The following is an 11,138-nucleotide window of genomic DNA, read 5'->3' on the forward strand; positions in this document are numbered from 1 at the left end:
GTATAACGACTCTCGCATGCGCATAACGACTCTCACCGAGTTGAATTCGCAGGCGAGCAGGGCTCCATCGGGTGCGGTGCCGCCTCGGGAGGCAAAGTGATGGGCCCGGTAGGCACCCGTGTTTGGACTGTTGGACCCGGTTTGCCTTGAAATGGATTTATGGGTTATTTGGGGGGAGGGTGGTATCTAGGGAAAATCGTACCAGCAGTTTTTCATTAAAAGAAATAGTTCTGGTGATCCACCTGTACACCAGATGCAGTGCTAGGCACTGGGTTCAGCTGTGATCAGGGCAAACAAATCTCCTGGCCTTACTAACATTCATAGAGCAGCCTCTTTCTTAATTCTCCTAACCATTCCAGGGGGTTCCTGATGTGGTCATGGCGCTTTAGCAGGCGAGGAGAAAGTGAGGTTCACAGCTCAGTCGGGCTATGGTAACATCCCAGCTCGATCACTTACTTGCAAGGATCGCCAGGTTTAGCAAATTGAAATACAGGACGCTCCGTTAAATTTGAATTTCAGATAAACAACAAATACCTTTTTTTTTTTTTTTTTTAAAGGATAACTAGGTCCCATGCCATCTTTGGGACATACTGTTACTAAAAGTTTTCCGACATCCAGTATTTCATCTAGCAATCCTCACATTGGACCACACCCTTGCCTGGCAGATTGGAGATTGGTGAGTTGTGTCTCTCCCCACCCCCCCATCCCCCCACCCTCTCTTGAAACCTTTGAGCAGAAGATAGGAATTCCAAAGCCCCAGAGAAGGACTCTTGCTTCAGGGGGAATGGTGCCCTTGACAGAGAGGACAATGGGGAGAGACCCTAAAGCAAGGTAGGTCCCAGGCCTCTGGGGGCCTGGTCCTACATGGATGGGAGCCTGAGGGCTTTGCCACGGAAGAGCCACCTGACCGCAGGCCTGCTCCAGAAAACACTTTATTCCCTCACTTGCTGGGTATTTGATAGTTTTGAAACTAAAACTGCTTTGCTGTCAGAAATGACAATGAACCCCCTCTGTTCATAATGGGCACTGAACTGAGGGCCTTTCTTATTCTTATTATCACAAATACTTCCTTACTGCCTGCCCTGAGCTAGGAATTGTCGGGAACTGAGGACACTGCTGTGAACAAGGCAGGCTTAGTCCTTGCCCTTTGGGAGCTCACCATCTAAGGAGAGGATAAATAAGTGAACGTTGAGTGATCAAGTTGGCAGGGTGCGTTCAAATCAACAACGCTAAGAGGTAAAAATCATTACCCCCATTTCACCGAGGAAGAAACCAAGGCTTGGGGAGCCATCAGTTTGTGCAAGGTTGCACTCTGGTATGTAACAGGGGTGAGAGCGAAATCGTGACCCCGAATTCAAGCTTTTTATCATGGGGACAGGAGGCACCACTACAGGTCTGGCTGGGGAACGTGTAGTGTAATTTGTAGAGGCTTCTCTGGTGATAGAATTACCCCGCTGGCCTCAGTTTTCTCCACTTTGAGATGAGGGCGGTGCCACGGGTGGGCTCTAATTTATCGTCCCCAAACGAGGAAGAAACAAAAGGCCTTTGAAGGGAGAGGGCGAGTCAGTGACACCAGCTAGGCTTGTCTGCTGGGAAGTGCCTCTCTCCTGGGACTAGAACCATCTGTCCAGCTGTCTCTGGCTCTCGTGAGGACAGGCCGTTCTGTATCACAGAGCGCTAGGCTCAGCCAGGAGCCGGCGGCCTCACCAGATCTATGGAAAGTCCTGAGCTGGGCAGGGGCACGGGGAGGGGAGGGGATCGACACCGAGAAGGGAACAACCCATAATAAACTTGGCATTCCTGCGGGGAGAAACCACAAGGGGCAGACTTGAAAGGCCTCGCTGTGTTCCCACCGTGGCAGACCAAAGCGGGAGGCGTTAGCTGTCTTTGCAGGAGGCTTTCAGGTATCCAGCCTGCACTCGGGCGACTTGCCCTGTGCCCACCACCTCCACATCAAAGTCAACTAGCCCAGCCCCGGGGCCCTGCGAGGAAACCAGAAAAACAGATTCCGCCCCTAGCAACGGATCGCAAATGAAACTAGGCAAATGCCCTTTGCGCTTTGCGGGGCAGTCTTGGTATGGGGTTCTGCCTACCTGCTGGCCAGCTGTGCTCGGCACAGGGACAGAGAAGGGTCACAAAGCCGCACTCAAGCTGCTCTGGGAAAATGAAAAGCTTTCCCCCTACGCCCTACTAGTGGGCCTTTCCTCCGAACCCAACCTGACATCCGGAAGCTTGTCTGAGGGCCAGAACCTCCGAGTGGGCTGGAAAGGAGCATTATTTAAGTTAGGCACAATGATTGTAGGGAAGGATGGGGAGGCCTTTCTAGCAAAGTGGACAGCCGACGATGCCCCGCTTGTTACGTTTAAGCAAGGTGGCTTCTTCAGCAGCTGTAAGTGGATTTTAACATCATATAGAGTGTTGAGGAAAAAAAAAGTAAATTCCACAATAATGGCTTTATTTGGGGGGCTTTATCAGGTTTTTATTTTGTATGTATGGGTTTTTTTCGCTTTTAAAAAATTATAAGAAGGATATATGCTTTTCGTAAAATATTTACATAATTCAGAAATTACAAAATGAGAAGCGTTTTCTTTTTTTTTTTATTAATTTTTTTTAACGTTTATTTATTTTTGAGACAGAGACAGAGCATGAACGGGGGAGGGTCAGAGAGAGAGAGGGAGGCACAGAATCCGAAACAGGCTCCAGGCTCTGAGCTGTCAGCACAGAGCCCGACGCTGGGCTCGAACTCACGAACCGTGAGATCATGACCTGAGCCGAAGTCGGCCGCTTAACCGACTGCGCCACCCAGGCGCCCCTGAGAAGGGTTTTCAATTAGCAATAATTGCGCCTCGGATAAACCTCGTTGGCTACAATACTGCCCCCGCGCAGACCCTGAAGGTGTGAGATGAAAGTGAAAGGAAGCCCCTCTCCCAGCATCTACTCACTGCCGTACCTTCATTTGTCCTACTCCGCACTCTGCCCTCCTCCGGACCCTGGAAGGATTCCTTCTCGCCCCGGAGCCTTTGCACGTGCTCTCTAGCAGTTTGGAATGTTTTGTCTTCTTTCTCTCCTACTCTCCGCCCTCCCTCCCCTAAAGCCAGCTTTGCTAATTCTCCTGTATCCTTCAGATCTCCGTGTGGATCTCCCTGGACCACCCCCAAGTCTTGACCCTTGGTGCCCCCTGTCTCCACATGCCTGCATTCCTCTACCCTGTCAACGCCAGGGACTGAGCTCATCCGGTAACCCCACAGTCCCACTGTGCCTGGCACACAGAAGGCACTCCGCAGTATTTGTGGAGCGAATGAATGAATGACGCCTTGCGGGATTCTGTCTGTTATCTGCTTGTAGTATTTCTGTACATCTTTCTGCACGTGCCCACATAAGCATCGTTTTTTATATGAATAAGACCCTACATTCTCCTGGGATTCTGCCACCGGCCATAATAATAACTGCGGTTTGCTGATGCTCAGACCCTGAGCCGAACCCCATGCACGAAATCTCATTTACTGCCTTTCATTGTATGGGGAGAAAGTCGAGGCTCAAAGAAGTACAATCCGAACTCCTGGCTTCACAGAGAGGCATCTGGCAAAGCTCTGATCCGACGAGAACAGCGTCTGTGCTGTGAGCTACTATATGCTGTTGCCTCAAAGTCAAGGTAATTTGGTGCTGATGAATGGATCCGTTCATTTTTCGTAGGCAGGGTGATTCTAGAACAGGATATATGATGTCAAGCCGATCAATACAAGGAAGATGATGCAAATAAGATCAGCAAAATATTCGTGAGCATGTGGGTTATCTTACTGATGAAGGCCTGGAAGTTGTTTGTTTGAGAAAGAGAGTGTGCTGTAATATGCACCCCCAGGGACCCAGCATGAGCTCCTGTGACTCTGGCCAAACCTTTCCATCTACGTCCACCCCCTTCCCAACCCTCCCTCCAGATTCTTTGGAAGCAAATCCTAGGCATCGTATTATTTCATCTTAAGTATTTGAATGCGCATCTCTAAAAAATAAGGACTCTTTTAAAAATAACTAGAATCCTGGGGTGACTGGGTGGCTCAGTTGGTTAAGCATCTGACTTCTGCTCCGGTCACGGTCTCATGGTTCGTGGGTTCGAGCCCCACGTCGGGCTCTGTGGTGACAGCTCGGAGCCTGCAGCCTGCTTCGGATTCTGTGTCTCCTCTCTCTGGCCCTCCCCCGCTCAAGTGCACTGGCTCTCTCCCGCTCTCTCTCTTTCTCTCTCTGTCTCAAAAATAATAAATAAACATTTAAAAACTAAAAAAAATAATCATAGTCCCATTTTCATACCAAGAAGAACATATTTTACAATCATCCCTTAATACTTCCTAATATTCTGTCACTGCTAAAATGTCCCCAGTTACTCCACGAATTGTTTTTACAGTTTCTTCTCATCAAGGTGCAGATAAGGCCCATCCCTTCATGGCTGTTGGCTGATACAGCTCTTAAATTTCCTTAATTCTACACCTTTCCCCCCCCTTTTCCTTCCTTGCCATTTATTTGTTGAAGATACCGAGTCATTTGTCCCAGAGAGTTTCACGCAATTAATAGTTTGTGGATCGCACCCCTGTGGTGTCATTTAACATGTTTTTCTGTCCCTGGTATTTCCTGTAAGTTGGAAATTAGATTTAGGGGCTTGACTGGTCTTGCTTGGACCTTCCTTTCCTTCCTTCCTTCTTTCCTTCCTTCCTTCCTTCCTTCCTTCCTTCCTCCCTCCCTCCCTCCCTCCCTCCCTTCTCTCCCTCCCTTCCTCCTTCCTTCCTTCCTCCCTCTCTCCCTCCCTTCCCTCCCTCCCTTCCCTCCCTCCCTCCCTTCCTCCTTCCTTCCTTCCTTCCTTCCTTCCTCCCTCTCTCCCTCCCTTCCCTCCCTCCCTCCCTCCCTTCTTCCTTCCTTCCTTCCTTCCTTCCTTCCTTCCTCCCTCCCTTCCCTTCCTCCTTCCTCCTTCCTTCCTTCCATCCTTCCTTCCTTCCTTCCTTCCTTCCTTCCTCCCTTCCTCCCTTCCCTCCTTCCCTCCCTCCCTCCCTCCCTTCTTCCTTCCTTCCTTCCTTCCTTCCTTCCTTCCTCCCTCCCTCCCTCCCTCCCTTCTTCCTTCCTTCCTTCCTTCCTTCCTTCCTTCCTTCCTTCTTCCTTCCTTCCCTGTATATATCATAGGTAGTTTGAAATGTGTATATTTCACTATATTTCACTCCACTATAACCTCCTAGGCCCTCTATGGCTGGAGCTTCCAGGTTGAGAAGCTCAGAGCTGGCCTGAGCCTCTCATTAACAGAAAGAGAAGCCCAGCCCAGGAGGCAAAGTCACGCTCAGCAAAAACCCTGCAGGGTTCAGAATCCCTCCACAGAAGACCAACCCAGAGGAGGAAATCCAGGGAGCGATTTTGCAGCCACGGTTTCCCTCCACTTCATGGAAGCGTCCTGTGGATTTGCAGGGAAGGCTCTGCAACCTGGCTCCCTCCTGGCTTGCCAGCTCACAGAGTGGCTTCTGGCCACGGCCCAGCCTGACTCATCCTCTCTGCTTCTTATTTCTTTCTGCCTCACACCCCAACTGGGCTGCTAATCACTCCCCTCCACCCACTAGTGTGTGTGTGTGTGTGTGTGTGTGTGTGTGTGTGTGAATTGCTGTAGCCATGGCCTAGAGACACCCCACCACAACTGTTTCCCAGCCCTCCTCCAGCCTCTAGTCTCTGCCTCATTTGAAAAATCAGTTGACACTAAACAGCGCCTTGCTTTGATTTAAGGAGACTTAAAAAAAATTTTAAAGTAGTTCTCATCGTCCCTCTCCGCCACTCCTTTTTCTTCTTTTATTGTTTGTGTTTCATTCTAAAGCCCTCTTGGCAACTGGTTTTGACAGAAAGAGAGCTTTTACCAAAGACCAGAAGGCACATTCAGTGCCCAAAACCAAGGTGATAAGACTCCTAAGGTGTTTTCTCCTCCAGCTCCCTCTTCACTACGCCCGAGTCCATACCAGAGGGCTTGAGGGCTTCCGGATTTACGTATTGACCTGGATCATCACACACACGCAGACAAGCGCCTCCCTGGTGCCCAGGGCCCTTCTTGACACGTAGATTACAAAGAGGAAGATCACTGAGGCACCTGGGTGGCTCAGCCGGTCGGGCGTCCAAGTCCCACTTCAGCTCAGGTCATGATCTCACGGTTGGTGAGTTCGAGCCCCGAGTCGGGCCCTGTGCTGACAGCTCAGAGCCTGGAGCCTGCTTCGGATTCTGCGTCTCCCTCTCTCTCTGCCCCTCCCCTGCTCACGCTCGGTCTCCCTCTCTCAAAAATAAATAAACATTTAAGAAAATTAAAAAAAGAAAAAAAGCACGATCACCAAGTGCCATGCACGTGTTGCTGGTATTTTGGTGGGGAAGATAGATCATAAAGAGAAAAACGAACACACGACATAGAGTCAGTAATGCTGTGTTGCCTGGAAAAGAAACGCCAGTGTTTGGACAGGAAAGAGTGAAGACGTGAACACAGAGAAGCTGAATACTAAGGAAGGGCCAGCCACAGGCTGGGGGGAGCAGCACACGCCAAGCCCCTCAGGACAGATGGGATCAGAGAGCAAGGCAGTGTTGGTGGAGGGTGACAAGGACAGGAAGGTGGTGGAGAGGAGGGGCCGAGGGCCAGACCATCAGAGGCCTGTCCGCCAGCAGGAGGAGTTGGGACTTTGCTATAAGGCAATGATTCCAACTGGGGCAATTTGCTTCCACAGGACATTTGGCAATGTTGGGAGGTGTTTTGGCTGTCACCACCTGGGGGGGGGGGGTGGGGGGGGGTTGCTACTGGCGTATGGTAGGAAAAGGGTGGCGTTAAACATCCTGCAGGGCACAGGGCAGCCCCCACAGCAGAGAATGAACCTGTCCCTGATGTTAATAGTGCCAAGGCTGAGAAAGCCTGCTGGAAAGGCAGGCGGAGGTCATCAGAGGGTTTAGAGCAAGGGAATGACATAAACTGAATCAAGAAGGGAGAATGGATCCCGGGGAGTGAGGGTGGAGGCAGCCAGACCGGGGATAGGAACTGCATCTGGGCAGGCGAGAGGTTCTCCTGGACCAGGACGCTGTCCTCCAAGGTGGAGAGAAGGCACAGGCTTGGGGATGCTTTTCACAAAGAAAGCCATGGTCACACATGTTTTGGAAATGCTGCATACTCCACCAAGATAGCAGTCTGGCGTGAATCCCACAGCGAGATTGGTTGGGTTCAAACCTTGGCCTTGCCCCCCCTGCTCAGGCTGTGTGATCTTGAGTAAGTGTCTCAACCTCTCTGTGCTTCAGTTTTTCCACTTCTAAAATAAGAATAAGAATAGTACCTACCTCCCAGGGTAGATTGTTAGTATGTGGGTTGATTTGTTAGTATGTGTAAATGAGTTCGTATATGTCTGGCACATTGTGGACACTCGACAGACTTTACCTGTTATTCGAGCGCATCCCTGTTAAGGGTGCCACCACCCTTAACCTCTGTGTCTACAAATGCAAGGCTGTGCATAAAAATCTTACTGAACCTGTGTAACCCGCGTTTGCCAAACTTCCGTTTTTCGTGCCTCTTCCTCAGTGACACGCAGAAAACCAGATATCCATAGAACGTTTTAAAATCTGTAGAAACTTTAAAGAACAGCTATCCTGAGATGTAAGTCACCCGGCATGAAATCCACCCTCCCAAAGTTCACAGGGTGCGTTCACAGAGCTGTGCAGCCATCATCCCGATCTACTCGGAGAACATTTTCGTGTCCCTCCACCCGCCCCCCAAGAAACCCCCTCTTAGTCACTTCTCTCTCGTTGCCCCCAGCAACCTTCCGTCTTTATAGATCTGCGTGTTCTGGACAATTCACATAAATGCGATCCTCCCACAAGGGGCCTTGTGGGGCTGGCTTTCTTCACTCAGCGTGTTTTCAAGGTTCATCTACGTGTATCTGTGCTTTTTCTTTCTCCTGGCCAAGTAAACATCCCACTGTGTGGAGAGCACCATTTTGGTTTGCCCGTTCCTTACTTGGTGGGCGTTTCGGTGGTTTCCACCTTTAGGAATGACATCGCCACGAACATTCATTCCCGTACAAGTTTTCACATGGATGCATGTTTGCATCGCTCTTGGGTCCAGACCTCGGACTGAAGTGGCTGGTGCGTGTGCGGCGTTTTGCGGAAGAGGGCACTCTCGGAGATGGGTCGGTGCCGCCATTTTTGTCTGCTCTGCCAATTTCCTTCCTCCTCCCTCCTTCCTGCGCCCCCTCGCCCCGCTCCCCTCACCCCCTCCACTCTCTCCACCATCCCGGGGGCAGGGCAGAACTTTGCCACTTCCCAGATGTGTGGTCTTGAGCAAGTGATTTGCGCTTCGCTAAGCCTCCGTTTTCTCCTCTGTAAACTGGGAATCGGACGAAAGGAGGCGGTCTGCGGAAAGCGCTTGCTCTGGTGTCTGAAGCCGGTATTGTGAGACCTTACTGAGAGAAGTTTCCTACCTTGGTAGACGGGGTTGCAAACGTGTAAAGGGTTCCTGGGCTTGTCTCTGAACAGGACACGGGACGTGCACGTCCTCACCTCTGCCAGCTTTTGCCAAACGAATCTCTGAAGTGACCACCCCGATGCCACTCCCCTCGTCCGTGTCCTTGTCTTTTTTCCTTTTTGCCTTTCGGAGGGTGTGAAAAGGTGTGACTTTACGATTTTGATTTGGCTGCCTGCCACTTCCCTGGGCCTGTTTAGCACCTGCAGACACCCTGTGAGGCAGGCGCTGATCTCCTCCCCATCCTGCAGATGAAGAAACCAGCTTTGAGAGGTGAAGGGCTGGCCCGCGAGTTTGGAGCTCGGGCGGTCTGGCTCCGATGCCTGGGCTCCCTGCCTCCGCCTCACTGGGCCTCCTGTGGAGCCCGGCGCTGGCAGATAAACACGAGCGAGACCATTAAGAAATCTAAGAAACATGTGCATCCTTTCATTCGACAAATATTTATTGAGCATTTACTCGGTGCCAGGCTCTGCACACAAAATAAAGTCCCTGTCGCCAGGGCTGGCAGTCCAGCGGGGGAGGGAGAGAGAATAAATCTGTACCGTCACGTAAGCTCTGCGAAGAAAAACAAAGCAGCGTTAAGGAGCTGGAGAGGGAGAGGGGCGCTGTTTCTGTCGGGAGGTCGAGGAAGTCTCGTCAAGGAGGTAGCATTCGTACAGAAACACGATGAGGTGGGTCGTGAGCCACACGGGCACCGGCCAGGAGAGCTGTTTGGGGGGAGGGGATAGCACCTTCGGGCTTCGAAGGAGAACGCAGTTGGGACGTTGAAGGAGCTCGAGAATCCTCCAGCTGGCCTCCCAGGATCCCCGCCCTCTGCTCATTCATCCAAACATGAATCTAGGTGCTGCCGTGCGGGGACTCTGTGTTTGCAATTAAAGCCCCAAGTCAGTTGACCTTGGGATGCAGAGGTAAGATGGGCACATCTGACCTCGTCAGGGGAGCCCCTCGGAGGCAGAAAGTCGGCGCTCTGCGGCTGGAGGCCGGAGGAAATGTCAGAGGGCCCGGAAGCCGAGAGGATTTGAGGTGCTGTGGCTGGCTGAGGTACAGGGGACCGTGACATGGTGGCCTCTGGGAGCTGGGAGCTTCCCGGGGGCTGAAAGCCGCCAAGGAGATGGGGGCTGCAGTCCTGCAACCACGAGGAACAGATTCTGCCAATGACAGGAATGAGCTTGGTGGGGTGCCTGGGGGGCTCAGTCGGTTAAGCGTCTGGCTTTTGATTTTGACTCAGGCCATGATCTCACCGTTCACGAGTTTGAGCCCCGTGTCGGGCTCTGTGCTGACAGCTCGGAGCTTCCTTGGGATTCTCTCTCCCACTTTACCCCTTCCCTGCTCAAGCTCACACACACTCTCTCAAAGTAACTAAATAAACTTTTTTTTTTTTTTTCTTTTTAAAGGAATGAGCTTGTAAGAGAACCCTCAGCTCCAGGAGAGAGTGCAGCTGGCCAACACCTTCCCTGCAGCCTGAGCGAAGGACCAGCCACGCTGTGCCGCACTTCCAAGCCACACAACCGTGAGCTCGTAAAAAGGTGTTGTTTTAAGCTCCTGAATTTGAGTCGTTCGTCACGTGGCACAGAAAACGGATATAGAGGTCGTGTAACTACCACCGGGTGAAGCCCAGGAGGTAACAGGCCAGACCCTGCAGGGCCATCGGCCGCGGGGAGGACTTTGCATTTGTGCTGAGGGACCCAGAAAACCACGCCAAGTGCATAACTCTCAGACGTCCTCGCCCTCTGTTCCCCCTCGCCCTTCTCTCATTTTCCGTCCTGCCCGGTTTTCATTCCATCGCCACCCCCTACCTCCTTATATCTGTCTACCGAGGTGTGTTTGCGGATCGCCCGGGGCACTGTTGACTGTGAGTGACGGGAAATCTCACAAATTACTTAACCCCCAAATCCGGGACTTCAGGAATGGCTGGATCCAGGAGCTCAAGGATTACTTTCAGAAGTCTGTGTCTTTCCCTCCCTCTACGTTGCTGTCTTCTGCCTTGTCTTCTGCCTCACCTTCGTTCTCTGGCAGGCCCTCCCCACGTGGTGGCTGAGATGACCACCAGCAGTTGGGTGTCGCAGCCTGTCACCTTAACAATCCAGTCAGAGACCCCACCTTTCCACATGGCTCCCCTAAGAGTCCTGGGATGACCCGGAAAGGCGCAGCTTGGGTCACATGACCGATGCAGAACCAATCACAAAGGGCGGGGGAAGGGGAACTGCAGAGGGGAGGCCTCAGCCCCATACCTGTTCCTGGATGTGGGGCTGGGGGGGGGGTGCGGGGTGGGGAGCAAGGGGCCTGCAGGGCTACCTTGAAAGCCCCCGGACTGAGAAAGGGGAGGGATGGTCCTTTGGGGCCTTTCGGGGGGGTCACCGGGGTGCTGTGGATAGCGAAGGGGGGCAGACGCCGGTGGGGCAGAGCCAGCACCCAGCACCCACTGGCGCCCAGCTCTGCCCACGTCTCTGGGCGCCGCGGGGGCCCGGGTGCCGTGGGCGATACGGCTTCTGCAGGGTGACTCCAGCCCACCCTGTGTTCGCTCCCGCTCCGGTCGTGGGGCCCTCGCTTCCCCCCTCGTTATCTCTGCATCCTATTAGATCCTGGCACAGGCAGCGGGCGGAGGTGGAAACGCCACACCAGCCTGCCTTTGCCCCGGTTG

General features: G+C 52.4%; 1 long non-coding RNA gene and 1 other non-coding gene across 2 annotated transcripts; one reads left to right on the forward strand and one right to left on the reverse strand.

Annotated features, from left to right (window-relative positions):
- Window positions 1-24: 24 nt before the first annotated feature.
- On the forward strand, window positions 25-10,714 carry LOC125162845 (uncharacterized). The gene is made up of 3 exons (XR_007151195.1): window positions 25-108; window positions 558-676; window positions 9,892-10,714. It is a non-coding gene; the product is annotated as an uncharacterized LOC125162845 (long non-coding RNA).
- LOC125163199 (U4 spliceosomal RNA) lies at window positions 2,757-2,890 on the reverse strand. Its single transcript, XR_007151345.1, has one exon. It is a non-coding gene; the product is annotated as a U4 spliceosomal RNA (small nuclear RNA).
- Window positions 10,715-11,138: the final 424 nt, after the last annotated feature.

Source organism: Prionailurus viverrinus, chromosome A3 (assembly GCF_022837055.1).
Source record: "Prionailurus viverrinus isolate Anna chromosome A3, UM_Priviv_1.0, whole genome shotgun sequence".
NCBI lineage: Eukaryota > Metazoa > Chordata > Mammalia > Carnivora > Felidae > Prionailurus > Prionailurus viverrinus.